The sequence below is a fragment of the Pongo abelii genome, chromosome 21, assembly GCF_028885655.2.
Source record: "Pongo abelii isolate AG06213 chromosome 21, NHGRI_mPonAbe1-v2.0_pri, whole genome shotgun sequence".
Lineage (NCBI taxonomy): Eukaryota > Metazoa > Chordata > Mammalia > Primates > Hominidae > Pongo > Pongo abelii.
Window position 1 is genome coordinate 49,792,515 of NC_072006.2, and position 14,905 is coordinate 49,807,419.

The window sequence follows — 14,905 nt, forward strand, 5'->3', positions numbered from 1 at the left end:
ATGGCACAGCACCAGTACAAGTCCATGGGATTAAGAACTGGGAGAGCCAATGATGCAAGCTCTAGTCTGAGTCTGGGGACCTGAGAACCAGGAGAGCCAATGGCATAAGTTCCAGTTCAAGTCTGAGTGTGGAGACAACCAGTGTTTCAGCTTGAAGGCAGGTAGGCAGAAAAAATATATATTTCCTACTCAGACTTTTATTTCATTCAGGCCTGCAACAGACTGGTCAAGGCCCATCCACATTGGGGAGAGCAATCTGCTTTACTCAGTCTACCAATTCAAATATCAATGTCATCCAGAAACATCCTTACAGACAAACCCAGAGATAATGTTTAACCAAATATCTGGGCACCCCATGGCCCAGTCAAGATGATACATAAAATTAGCCATCTCAAGTCTATTACTTGTCAACCTGGCACCCATACATACCTCCTTAGACTATACTTAATCTTAAAATAAAGACTATTACAAGGTTATAATCCCACCTAACATGATACAATTATCCTGCAGACAATGTAAATACACCAACCCCTTTCCCGAAGAGAACATAGTTTTTTGAATGACGTTTACTCCTCTTGATATCTCATAGCTTAAAATTCTATGATGTAAAATGAACAATACTTAAGTACTATGAAATAAAGTCAATACATCTTATGTTGCATAATAAGGAAATAGGAGAGGGAAGAAAACAAAGATATTTGCTTAATACACACCCATATTCATAACAAAATAAGGAGGAATACCCATGACAATTACAGTTTTTGTTTCTGTAATGGTCATATGGTCATAGCTGGTATTTATAACTACTTTTCCCTGCTGCCCATTCTGTATTGCCTTTGCCTTCAGCAAGCACCTCATCTGGTCATTGTTCTTTACCTGGGGAAGTGACCCAAACCTTCATTCCTGAAGGGTTTGGGCCATTTGCTAATGGTTCTGCCTGGGTTGGGTTGTAGTTTTCCATTGGCCTTAATCAAAGGGCATGGTAATATTAAGAGTTGCCCCAAGGAATCTTCCATATTCCGGACACACTCTTCCTTTACCTCTATTGTGCAGTACTTCAATTTCCCCCTTGGTAGTCTGGATCAATAACCCCAGCCAACATAGTAATGCCTTTCTTTGCCTATTGATTCAGAGGCAGGAGGAGCCCAAAGTGGCCAGATGACAGTCTTAACTTTCAGTTCAATGGAATCATTGTTGGTTCTCTTTGTGAAAGCAGGCCTCCTTTTGGAACTAAGACTTCTAGGGAAGCATAGGATAAGATCATGGAAATAGGAAGCAAAAATTTTGCTAGTGGGTCACCAGGGATAATAGTGAGTAATGCCCACTCCCATTCCCACTCTTTTATTCCTGGGCACATGAATCTTGACTATGGGAGAAAGGGTACCATATATTGGAGGCTGATTCAGAGCACAGACAGCCTGCAGGAAAACCTTTCCCCCATCCTGCAAGGTACTACCAAACCAGCTGCTTCAGGATGCTGGGAAATACAATAAGATCAGTGAATTCCATGAGCACGGGCCTACTGCTGTAATTTTTTTTTTTACTGTGACATCAGTTCCCTGATAAGAAACAACACTGTGTGAAATACTATGACAGTGGATAAGGCATTCCATAAGTCTACAGTTGGTAGTTCTGGCAGAAGTGTTCCATACAGGGAGGGCAGATTAGTGTTCAGAGTAAGAATCTATTCTAGTAAGAACAAAACACTGACCCGTCCCTGATGGAAGTTGTCCTTATCTGTTGTCTTACCATCCTCTTTCCCTCCCTCCCCACCCCCTTTCCCATGCCTACACCCTGCCCATCAATATTTTTTAAAAGCTCCCCAAATGATTCTAATTTTAGCCCAGGATTAAGAGGGATTCTCCTCTGACTTTCACATCTAATAATAACCCACTAGAGGAATTTCGCCTCTCATCCTCCCAGTCCTGGGCTTAGTGGGATTGGTGGTCTTAGTGCTCAAGGGAGGAACGCTTTCACAGGAAAACACTGTCAGGATTTTGCAGAATTAAGAGCAAACACTGCCCCTTGGATATTTTTGGCTCTTCATACCGCTTAATCAAAAGAGAGAAAGGGGAGTGTGTCACTGTACCAGATGGGTGGTTAATCCTGATAACCAAGGGGAAATTGGGTTGCTGCTGTACAGTGGAGGTAAGGAAGCTTGTCTGTATACTAGTTCTCCTGAGAAACAGAGCCAATATAAGATTGTGTGTGTGTGTGTGTGTGTGTGTGTGTGTGTGTGTGTGTGTGTGTGTGTGTGTGTAATTGGCTCATGCAATTATGGAGGCTGGAGGTCAAAAAGTCCCATGATCTGTCATCTGCAAACTGGAGACCCAGGAAAGTTGGAAGTAATTTAGTCTGAGTCTGAAGACCTGAGACCAGGGAAGTCGATGGTGTGAATCTTTGTTCAAGGTCAGGAGAAGATGACATGAGATGTCCCAGTTCAAGAAATGAGGCAGAAAGATGGGATAAATTTTTCTTTCTTCCATCTTTTGCGTTATTCAGGCCTCAATGGATTGGATGATGCCCACCCACATTCAGGAGGGCCATCTACTTTACTGAGTCCACCAATTCAAATGCTCATCTCATCTGGAAACACACTCGCAGGCAAACCCAGACATGATGTTTAATCTGGATATTTTGTGGCCCAGTCAAGTTGATGCATAAGATTAACCATCACAACCTAGAACCCAAGGGATTCATTGGCGCCTCTTAGAACTCCTTTGTACAATAGTCTTGATCAATGAAAAACTGTGGGAACCCCATAAAGGAAAGATCATGAAGGGCTCAGACTGCACAGGAATGAAAGTTTGGATCACCTCGTCAGGTGAAGCACTCCATCTAACTGGCAGAAGGTAATGGAAACATAGAAAGGATGCCGGGAGAAGGCAGCTATGGTTATCACCTTGAACTTCATGACCAGCCACACAGGTGGGGTCGGTAGTCGCTGTTTTATGTTAGTTGTTTCTTTCCTCCCTTCTTCCACAATTGAATATGAGGAACATTGGTGATGGCTAGCATTTTAGCTTTTGGGTATGTGACTAACTGACACCTCCCACAATGATTTGGTGACCAAGGGGACTCATGCAATCCCATGATGGGACATGGACTTTTCATGTAGACAGAACCCAAGAGTGAGTGTTGAGGGATGGATCTGAACTTCTTTCTTTCCCCTTTTGAACCTGCTTACCCTCTCTTCTGTGCCCTGCTTTATACCTCAGAAAACCAAATGTATGGGTTGCATCAACGGTTATCTTGCTCTCTGGCTTCTCCTTGGAACCAGCCCATGGGGCACAGAGGGAGATTAGAGGAAAGACTGGGACTAAGGTTTGGGTATTTATTCCCCAGCTTCCTCTGGTTGTGTCTCCACAGTCTGCATGGATGCCTCAACGTGCTCCTTTCAGGATACCCCTTCCATATAGATCTCTGTTCCAGTAACCAGCCCTTCCCCTTGGTCCTTCACATTAAGGGGCGTTTTATTATATGATGCATTTCCATTCATTCAACAAATATCCATTGAAGACCTCTCCTGTGTCAGGCACTAGTAAGAAAAAGGCACAATGCTTTTTCCTTATAGAGCCTAATGTCTAGAGGGGAGAGAAACATTGAATAATGTCACAATTAAATATATACCTACAGATTATGATAAAAACTATGACAGAGAAGTACAAGATCTGCGATGAAGATTTGAGGTGAAGGGAATCCACACATGTGGACCAGCACATGTGAGTGCTTTGGGGGCAGTAAGGAGCTCAGTGCATTTAAGAAACTGAAATAAAACCAGCAAAGCTGACACAGTAGATGAGGGGAGAGAAGCTTGACTTGACAAGGTTTCTCAGTGAATTAGCTTTGGGGAGGGAGTTGTGGGAAAAAGAGGAGACTCCTTAAACATAAAAAATAAAGTACATTGGAGTTAAACACACTTTTGTCATCTCCATGTCCTCCTTTAACTTTACTGCTGAATTGAAAGAACACCAAAGATGTGCTCATTTTGCTTGATGAATTAATATGCTAAAGTAGGCAGTAAAGAGGAAATCAGTAGCAGGGAGAGAAAATTGTGCAAAAGGACAGAAATGATGAATCATGAATGATGCACTCTCTACTGGACAACACTTAGCAGAAATAGCAAATTAAGAAGGATGGGTCTTTAGAACAAAAGTTAATAGCAGAAGGAAGCAAGAATGTGCAAAAGTATGATGAATCAGAAGTGATGTGACCTACATTTAATAATACTTTTCAGGAATGTGATATTAAATCAGGAGTATTAGAACAGTAGTTCCCAAACTTACACGGCATCAGAATTACCTTGGATCTTATAAAATCATGTTGTATACTTTAAATATACACGGTAAAAATTTTTTTAAAAAGGAACATTATATAGAATTTACAAAAAGACTTACCTTGGGAGCTTTATTTATTTATAAAGTTTAGTTCTGTGGGAAGGCTCTAGAATCTGAATTCTTGGTGTACTGGTACTAGTGAGCCACTGCCTCAGTTGATTTGGCTAAAAAAAGAAATCCGTGGCTTATCAATGATAGACAATGTATTAAACAAGTACTGAAATGCATGCCCATCTTCTTCAGCGTCTGCTGTTGTTATATGACATCTGAGAGATCTTAGGACAGCCCAGGTAGCAGTACTTGTTGATTTTGAAATGTAAAGCTCACTGAATGGGGGTAGAAATTTCCCTCCAAACACAAAACCCAGGTCTCGATGACAATTAGGTGGGCTCAGTTCTCCCTTCCCCATGTTTCAGCTGTGGAGTGCAGCTGGTCTGACAAGAGGCAGGTGCTGGCAAGGAATTGGATCCTGAGAGGGGTGTGGTCTACAGTGTTTTGCTGAATCTTCTGTTCCTCCGGGTAAGACAACTTCCCCCAACCCTCATTGCTACCACCACTGATATCTTTATGAAAGTCCCTGGGGTTGGGGGAATGAGAGCCAAGGAAGTGCCACAGGCAAGTCTGTGGTGGGGGAAGCAGTTACCCCTCCAGGCTCTGGATGCTTCTTGTTCTTCAAACCAGCTGCACGGTACCTCCTCAGAGATGCAGCTGGCCATGCCTCCCCACCTAGTGGACCAAGCACCATTTGATTCCTCAGAGGTCTCAACCCTGGCTGCAGAAATTTTAGAAGACTGAGTGACAGTCACACAGCTCCCACCTCTCTGTTCCCCCAGAGGTGTGAGCAGTATGTGTGCCTGGGCCCCTTGTCTTAACTCCTGGGTTCTGGTAACCCCAAATCTTTTATACTCCCAAATCTAGGAGTGGGGGATTCTAATACTCATGTAACCAATTCTCAGTATTAAATCCTCTCTGAGTGAAAGCTTGGCTCTTTCAGTTCTTATACTGGGAATACTGGTTGTAACGTCCACCAAGACTTCCCTAGTAGGAAGTCCTAGTAGGAATTAGATTTAGATACTGAATATTAAAAATCAAAATCACAAATAGTCACTATATCCATCCTGATTTCCAACTAGTCTGTGGGATCTGGCAACACTTTGCCACCCTTCAGACCTGGTTAGCTCCAGTTTTGTTACTCATTTGCTGTGTGATTTTAGACAAGTCCATTTCCCCTACTAGAAGCTTCCATTTGTACTTGTGTTTTTAAAAAGAGAGGGACTGGGGCTGCTGGAGTTTTCTAGGCCCCTCGGCTTAGACACTCCCTGCATTTCCAAATGATTTAAGCTTCCTCTGGGCATTTCTGGCTCTGGAGACAGCTCCAAAGAGAGAATAAGAAGGAGAGGAAGACGAGAGGTCCTGGATATGCATGGTACTACGGGAAACACCTGAAGATTCCACTCGAGATGTCTTCTGGGATCTAATGGGCGGAGCAAACAGTCAGTGATAAAGAGACCCAACATACTCCAGCCCCACTGAGGTCTTGCAAGGCAGGGGTTCTCAGTGCTCAGCCCTGAGGGCTCTGAGTTCATTCTTGAGCAGAGCAGTGAGCAGATACTGTTCACCACACGGCACATTCTGAACATTTCCAAGGGCCTCTTTGGTCCATGGGTGATGGGGACAGCATGATTCTGTTCCATTCATTCATGTATGTCAACCCCAATCAAGGACTGAAGAGTGCCAGTGAGAAGGACAAGCACTAGGTGCTTATCAGATTTGGCAGAGTCCTTGAGCTGCCATATTTTCTCAAATTTAGAAATACACTTTGACATCATTAGTCCATCATCTTCATCTTAGAAATGCAAAACCGAGGCCCTGAGAGGAGCATCCCTCCACCCTATCCTGTTCCAACCACAGCATACATTCAACGAGGGGTAAAGCTGGGATTCAGATTTGGATCTCTTTATTCCCAGACACGTGCTCTTCCCATAGGATGCAGACCAAAGACGACTGGTTAGTAATTTGGTCTGAATCTTAAGGATGCACAGGACTGGGATAGGCTTCCCAGGAGAAGAGAACAATTCTCACAGAGGTATGGAGGCAAGAGAAAATGTCAACATGAGGAGATACCACGCATGGGGACAATGTGGCTGGACAGACACTTTGCAAAACTGCCAAATGAGCAGTGTTTTCAGGGTCTTCATCACGACTCTGACCTGATCCTCCCACTTCCAAGGATTCTAACATCTTCACCTACTCTCCTTCTATACCAGAAGCAGGCACCATAGACTTCTTTTGTTAATGGCAAGACATTTGGCACAATTTTATTGTAATCACTCAGAATATTAATTCCAGAATACTATTGATCTTCTTTCATACTGTGGCAAACACTTTAAAAACATTATGTCTTGTCTATTTGGGGAGTTACTTTCTAACAATTGCATTAAACCTCATTTTCGGCCGAGCACGGTGGCTCACACCTGTAACACCAACACTTTGGGAGGCTGAGGTGGGCGGATCACGAGGTCAGGAGTTCGAGACCAGCCTGACCAACATGGTAAAACTGCATCTCTACTAAAAACACAAAAATTAGCCGGGCGTGGTGGCACATGCCTATTATCCTAGCTACTCAGGAAGCTGAGACAGGAGAATTGCTTGAACCCGGGAGGCGGAAGTTGCAGTGAGCCAAGATTGCACCATTGCACTCCAGCCTCGGCGACAGAGTGAGACTCTGTCTCAAAAAAAAAAAAAAAAAGAAAGAAAGAAAACACTTCATTTTCTCAGTAATTATTTGGACTTAGCTGTAAAATTTTTAACAGATTTATTAAAATATCATTGACATATAAAAAAGTATACATTTAAGATGTACCAGTTGGTGTTTTGATATACATATACATTATGAAATGATCACCACATTCCAGCTAATTAGCATATCTATAATCTCTACGTAGTTAACCATGTATGTATATGTGTGTGTTGAGAAGATTTAAGATCTACTCTCTTGGTAAATTTAAGTATACAATACAGTATTGTTAGCAATCCTTACCATGCCACACATTGTATCTCTAGAGTTTATTCATGTCGTATGATTGAAACTTTAGCCCCTTTGATCAAGATTACCCCATTTCCCCCTCCCACCAGCCCCTGGCAACCATCACCCTACTCTCTGCATCTAGGAGCTGTATTATTAAAAAATGCTAAGAGAGTAGATTTTAAATGTTCTTGCCAAAGAAATAACTTACTGAAGTAATGCATATGTTAATTAGCTAGATTTAGCCATTCCACAATGTGTGCGTGTGTGTGTGTGTGTGTGTGTGTGTGTGTGTGTGTGTATCAAAACATGTTATTTGAAAAAGCAGTATGTAGGGGAAAAAATCATGTTGTACACAATAAATACATACAATTTTATCTGTCAATTTAATGTAAATTTTTAAAAATTCTACATATAAGTGAGATCATGTAGTATTTCTCTTTCTTTGTCTTGCTTATTTCACATATCATGACGTCCTGCAGTTCCATTCATGCTGTGCCAAATGGGAACATTTCCTTTTTATTTTTTAAGGCTGATAATATCCCATTGAATATGTATGTGTGTATTTTATTTTATTTTATTTTATTTGAGACAGAATTTTGTTCTGTCACCCAGGCTGGAGTGCAGTGGCGCAATGATAGCTCACTGTAGCCTAGGGGCTCCTGGGCTCAAACAATCGTTCTGCCTCAGCCTCTCAAGTAACTGGGACTACAGACACATGCCACTATGCCCGGCTAATTTTTTTAAATTTGTTGTAGGGATGGGGGTCTTTCTGTGTTGCCCAGGCTGGTCTCAAGCTCCTGGGCTCAAGCAATCCTCCCACCTTGGCCTCCCAAATTGCTGGGATTACAGGCGAGAGCCACCATGCCCAGCCTTTTTCTTTTTTTTTTTGTTTTTGGTTTTCCTCTTTTTTTTTTTTAATTTCGTTATTATTATACTTTAAGTTTTAGGGTACATGTGCACAACGTGCAGGTTTGTTACATATGTATACATGTGCCATGTTGGTGTGCTGCACCCATTAACTCGTCATTTAGCATTAGGTATATCTCCTAATGCTATCCCTCCCCACTCCCCAAACCCCACAACAGTCCCCGGTGTGTGATGTTCCCCTTTCTGTGTCCATGTGTTCTCATTGTTCAATTCCTACCTATGAGTGAGAACATGCGGTGTTTGGTTTTTTGTCCTTGCGATAGTTTGCCTTCATCTGTCAACAGACATTCAGGTCGTTTCTGGACTTGCCATGAATAACGCACAGTGAACATGGGAGCACAGCTTTCTCTTCTCAGTCCTGACTTCAATTCCTTTGGGGGGATTTCTGGATCACATGGTAGTTTTAGTTTTAATTTTTTTGGGATCTTCCATATTGTTTTCCATAAGTAACTGTACCAATGTACATTCTCACTACCAACAGTGTCCAAGGGTGCCCTTTTTCTAAATTCTTGCCAACACTTATCTTTTGTCTTTTTTACAATAGCCATCTTAACGGGTGTGGTGACATCTCACTGTAGTTTTAATTTGCATTTTCCTGATGATTAGAGATCTTGAGCACATTTTTATATACCTGTTGACCATTTAAATTTTTTCTTTTGAGAAATGGCTATTTAGGTTCCTTGCTCATTTTTTTTCAGCTTCCCAAAAATTGTTGGATGTCCATTTGTTAATCAGGTTACATGTATTCTTGATATGTATTCTTGAATAGTAGTCGTGTGAGTTATTTATGTATTTTGGATATTAATTCTTTACAGCATATATGGCTTGCAAACATTTTTTCCTACTCAGTAGCTTGCCTTTTCATTTTGTTGATTGTTTCCTTTGCTATGCAGAAGATTTTAGTTTGATATAATCCCACTTGTCTATTTTTGCTTTTGTTGTTTGTAATTTTGATGTCATGTCCAAAAAATAATTGCCAAAATCAATGTAAAGATGATTTTTTCTTATATCTTTTTCTAAGAGTTTTTATTTTTCTCCCCCTAGCTTTATTGAGGTATAATTGACAAATAGGAATTGTATATATTTAAGGTGTGCAACTTTCTGTATTGATAATGTATAAAATGATCACCACACTCAAGTGAATTAACATATACACCATCTTACATAGTTAACCTTTTCTTGTGTGATGAGGACACTTAAGATCCACCCTCTTAGCAAATTTCAGGTATGCAATACAGTATTGTTAATTGCAGTCACCATACTGTACATTAGGTTCCAGAACTAATTTATCTTGCATAACTGAAATGGAAACTTTGTACCCTTTGACCAATATTTTCTCATTTTTCTCCTTCCCCCACCCCATCACCCCATCCTCCTTGTAATTACCATTCTACTCACTGCTTCTATGAGTTTGACTATTTATTTATTTATTTATTTATTTATTTATTTATTTATTTATTTGACAGGAACTCACTCTGTCACCCAGGCTGTAGCCTCAAACTCCTGGCGTCAAGCAATCCTCCTGCCTCAGCCTCCCAATGTGCTGGGATTACAGGCATGAATCATCACTCCTAGCCCAAGTTTGGCTATCTTAGATTCCACATATAAGTAAGATCAGGCAATATTTGTCTTTTTGTGTCTAGCTTAATTCACTTAGCATGATGTCCTTTGGATTCATCTGTGTTGTGGCAAATGACAGGATTTCCTACTTTTTAAAGGATGAATACTATTCTATTGTGTGTGTGTACACATATAATGTATACATATATTGTATAATGTATATATGCATTGTATATATGTGTATAATGTGTGTGTATACACGTGTGTGTATGCATACACACACCACAGTTTTTAATTCATTTATCTGCTGATGACATTTAGGTTTTTTTCATATCTTTGCTATTATGAATAATGCTTCAATGAACTTGGAAGTGCAGATGTCTCTTCAAGACTTTTTAAAGAATTTTAGTTTCAGGTCTTTTTTTTGTTGTTGTTTGTTTTTTTTTGTTTGTTTTTGATTATTATTTTTTAGGAGACACAAAGTTTAAAAATAGAAAGCAGAAAATGTGACACATTATTTAAAGATTTAATATAAATAAACTTTTCCAATTTACCTTATAACATGATTTTCATACATTGGATTTGTTTAAAACAGACTGACTACATGGATAACTTTTCTAAGAATTGTTCTTTTTTTTTTTTTTTTTATTTAGTGATGTATTTCTTCCTTGGAGTCTAACTAGGAAATATTATTTTGTTTTTTTGTTTGTTTGTTTGTTTGTTTGTTTTTTCTTTTTTTTCTTTTTCTTTTTCTTTTTTTTTTCTTTTATTATTATTATTATTATTATTATACTTTAGGTTTTATGGTACATGTGCGCAATGTGCAGGTAAGTTACATATGTATACATGTGCCATGCTTGTGCGCTGCACCCACCAACTCGTCATCTAGCATTAGGTATATCTCCCAATGCTATCCCTCCCCCTTCCCCCCACCCCACAACAGTCCCCAGAGTGTGATGTTCCCCTTCCTGTGTCCATGTGTTCTCATTGTTCAATTCCCACCTATGAGTGAGAATATGCGGTGTTTGGTTTTTTGTTCTTGCGATAGTTTACTGAGAATGATGATTTCCAATTTCATCCATGTCCCTACAAAGGACATGAACTCATCATTTTTTATGGCTGCATAGTATTCCATGGTGTATATGTGCCACATTTTCTTAATCCAGTCTATCATTGTTGGACATTTGGGTTGGTTCCAAGTCTTTGCTATTGTGAATAATGCCGCAATAAACATACGTGTGCATGTGTCTTTATAGCAGCATGATTTATAGTCCTTTGGGTATATACCCAGTAATGGGATGGCTGGGTCGAATGGAATTTCTAGTTCTAGATCCCTGAGGAATCGCCACACTGACTTCCACAAGGGTTGAACTAGTTTACAGTCCCACCAACAGTGTAAAAGTGTTCCTATTTCTCCACATCCTCTCCAGCACCTGTTGTTTCCTGACTTTTTAATGATTGCCATTCTAACTGGTGTGAGATGGTATCTCATTGTGGTTTTGATTTGCATTTCTCTGATGGCCAGTGATGGTGAGCATTTTTTCATGTGTTTTTTGGCTGCATAAATGTCTTCTTTTGAGAAGTGTCTGTTCATGTCCTTTGCCCACTTTTTGATGGGGTTGTTTGTTTTTTTCTTGTAAATTTGTTGGAGTTCATTGTAGATTCTGGATATTAGCCCTTTGTCAGATGAGTAGGTTGCGAAAATTTTCTCCCATTTTGTAGGTTGCCTGTTCACTCTGATGGTAGTTTCTTTTGCTGTGCAGAAGCTCTTGAGTTTAATTAGATCCCATTTGTCAATTTTGGCTTTTGTTGCCATTGCTTTTGGTGTTTTAGACATGAAGTCCTTGCCCATGCCTATGTCCTGAATGGTAATGCCTAGGTTTTCTTCTAGGGTTTTTATGGTTTTAGGTCTAACATTTAAGTCTTTAATCCATCTTTAAGACTTTAATCTATTTTAAGTTGACTTTTGTATATGGTATTGGATAGGGGTCCAATTTCATTCTTTTGCATGTGGATATCTAGTTTTCCCAGCACCATTTGTTAAAGAGATCTTCTGTTGCCTATTGTGTGCTTTTGACACCCTCGTCAAAGATCAATTGACCATAAATGGGTGGGCTTAGTTCTGGATTCTCTATTCTGTTCCATTGGCCTGTATGTGTGCTTTTGTTTTTATGCCAGTACCACACTGTTTTGATTACTCTAGCTTTGCAATGTAATTTGACATCAGGAAATGTGGTGCTTACATCTCTGTTCTTTTTCAAAATTACTTTGGCAATTTGGGGTCTTTTGTGGTTCCATATGAATTTTAGCATTGCTTTTTATGTTTCTGTAAAAAATGCCATTGGCATTTTGGCAGAAATTTCATGTGCTCTGTAGATTGCTTTGGGTAGTGTGGACATTTTGACAACATTGATTCTTCTAATCTATGAGCATGAGATGTCTTTTCATTTATTTGTGTCTTTTAAATTTCTTCCATCGATGTTTTATAATTGTCAATGCACAAGTTTTTTACTTCTTTGGTTGAGTTAATTACTAAGTGTTTTGTTGTTGTTGCCGCTAATGGAAATGAGATTGTTCTTGGTGTATAAAATTGCTATTGATTTTTGTATGTGGATTTTGTATCCTGTAACTTTAATAAATTTGTTTATTAATTCTAACCTTTTTTTGCAGTGCCTTTAGAGTTTTCTACACTCAGTTTTACCAGCCCTTTCTAAAGAGAGGGAAGCAGAGATGGCAACAGCATCAACAGCAAGTGAATTCCAGCCTCTTTAGAGCCCCTTGATCCAAGTTATATTAAACAATAAACTTATTTGACAGGAGATAGCAAGTCTTGGTGTGCTGTGGTGACAAGCTGCCTGCTGTGAGGTTCCCTTCTCAAGCCTGACATCCTCTTATCTTGCCCAGTCCTCTGGGCATCTCTTTCTTCTTTCTCTCTCCCTATCCTTCTTTCTACTCCCTTTTCATCTTTTTTTTTTTTTTTTTTTTTTGAGACCAAGTCTCGCTCTGGAGTGCAGTGGCGCAATCTCAGCTCACTGCAACCTCCGCCTCCCGGGCAGAAGAGATTCTCCTGCCCCAGCCTCCCGAGTAGGTGGTATTACAGGTGCCCGCCACTATGCCCGGCTAATTTTTGTATTTTTAGTAGAGATGGGGTTTTGCTGTTTTGGCCAGGCTGGTCTTGAACTTCTGACTTCAAGTTATCTGCCTGCCTTGGACTCCCAAAGTGCCTGGGATTACAGCTGTGAGCCACTGCTCCTAGCCCCTTTTCATCTTTGATCACCTATTCTGTGAATAAATTTTCTTAAAACTTAGCACTTTAAAGCAACCATTTTATATTGTGGGTCAGCCATCTGGGAAGCAATCTGCTTGGTGGTTCTTTTATAGGGTCTTTTCCATGGTTGCAGTCAGATGTCTGCTGGGGCTGCAGCCATCTGAAGGCTCTATTGGGTTGGGCAGCTCATTCGCATGGCTGGAATTGATGCTGGCTATCAGAGCTTATCTGGGCCTGTTGATCACAGCACCCACATGGGTCTCTCTAGCATGGGCCTCTCTCAGAGTAGTTGGACATCTTACATGGCAGTTTCCCACTGCCCCCAAACAAGCTACCTAAGAGGATCAAGTGGGACTTGCACTTATTCTAGCTTAGCCTTGGAGGTCACATAGCATCATTTTTGCTTTATTCTCTTGGTCAAAGCAGTCACAGAGTTTTCTCAGATTCAAAAGGAGGGGACATAGATCCCACTTCTAGGCGGGAGGCGAGTGAAAGAATTTTAGGACCTTGCTTTAAAACAGTCACACCATCCAGTGTCTTTTCCTCTTTCACCCCTTTCTTCTCCCTTCCTCTTTAACTCTTCTCTGCTTTCCTCCATCTCCCACTTTCATGCCTCTCTCCAGCTATTTTCAATTTTGGAGTTTTTGCACCATACTATAGAACAGTCTCCTTTACTACAACTCCAGAAAACAAGTCCATGAGCCCTTTCAGAGACGGACTTACCATGAGGTTGATGGAGCCAAGCCTCAGGGTCCTCACTCAAGCGAGCCCCTTTTAAGATTCTGGGAGTGCTTCTAGCTATATGTTTACATGGTCAGATGACTTGTAATATCTGCAAAAGTAAGATATTCTAACCATAATCAGCCAATCCACCTTCCCTTTCCACTCTGACCTTTCCCTCTGTCACACTTCTCCTAGGTCAGGTGGTGTTGGGGCGACTGCCAGCATTTTAGGCATGCAAATTAAAAGGAAGTTGAGTTGGGGATATATTTATTTTGGAGTTAGTAGAATATATTTAGGTCGTTCGCTGTCATTTCTATGTGTAGGAAGTTGCTGCTAGCTGTCCTGGTGGAGGAGCAGCTGCAAATAATACTCTCGTTGTCTTCTGAGCCTATTCCCTTGACGTTATGACACTAAGTTATGGGACTAGAGGTTGCACTGTAAAATGAATGTTCTTAGCCCAAGAAGGTTGTGGGTGGTAGAGGAGAAACAAGTTTTGAAATGTATGGAGCCAGGAAAACAAGCCTGTGTAGCATTCTTTCAAATATCAGATACGTCAGTTTTTTTTGTTTTTTTTTTTTTTGAGATGGAGTCTCACTCCGCCGCCCAGGCTGGAGTGCAATGGCACGATCTTGGCTCACTGCAACCTCCACCTCCCGGGTTCAAGCAGTTCTCCTGCCTCAGCCTCCTGAGTAGCTGGGGCTGCAAGTGTGCACCACCACACCTGGCTAATTTCTTGTATTTTTAGTAGAGATGGGGTTTCACCACGTTGGCCAGTCTGGTCTTGAACTCTTGACATCAGGTGATCTGCCCACCTCGGCCTCCCAAAGTACTGGGATTACAGGCATGAACCACTGAGTCTGGCCAGATACATCAGATTTTAATTAGAAAAATAATCAGCTCTTATGGAAGCCTGTTCAGAAGTTCTTTTGTAGTAAGCATATACTTGATAATTCAATATGTACAATTTTTAATGTACCATGCATTTTTTCTTTTTTTAATAGAATTGTACAAAAGATAATTTATTAAAATTCCTGTGTTTCTAGGACACAAACCTGTAACAGA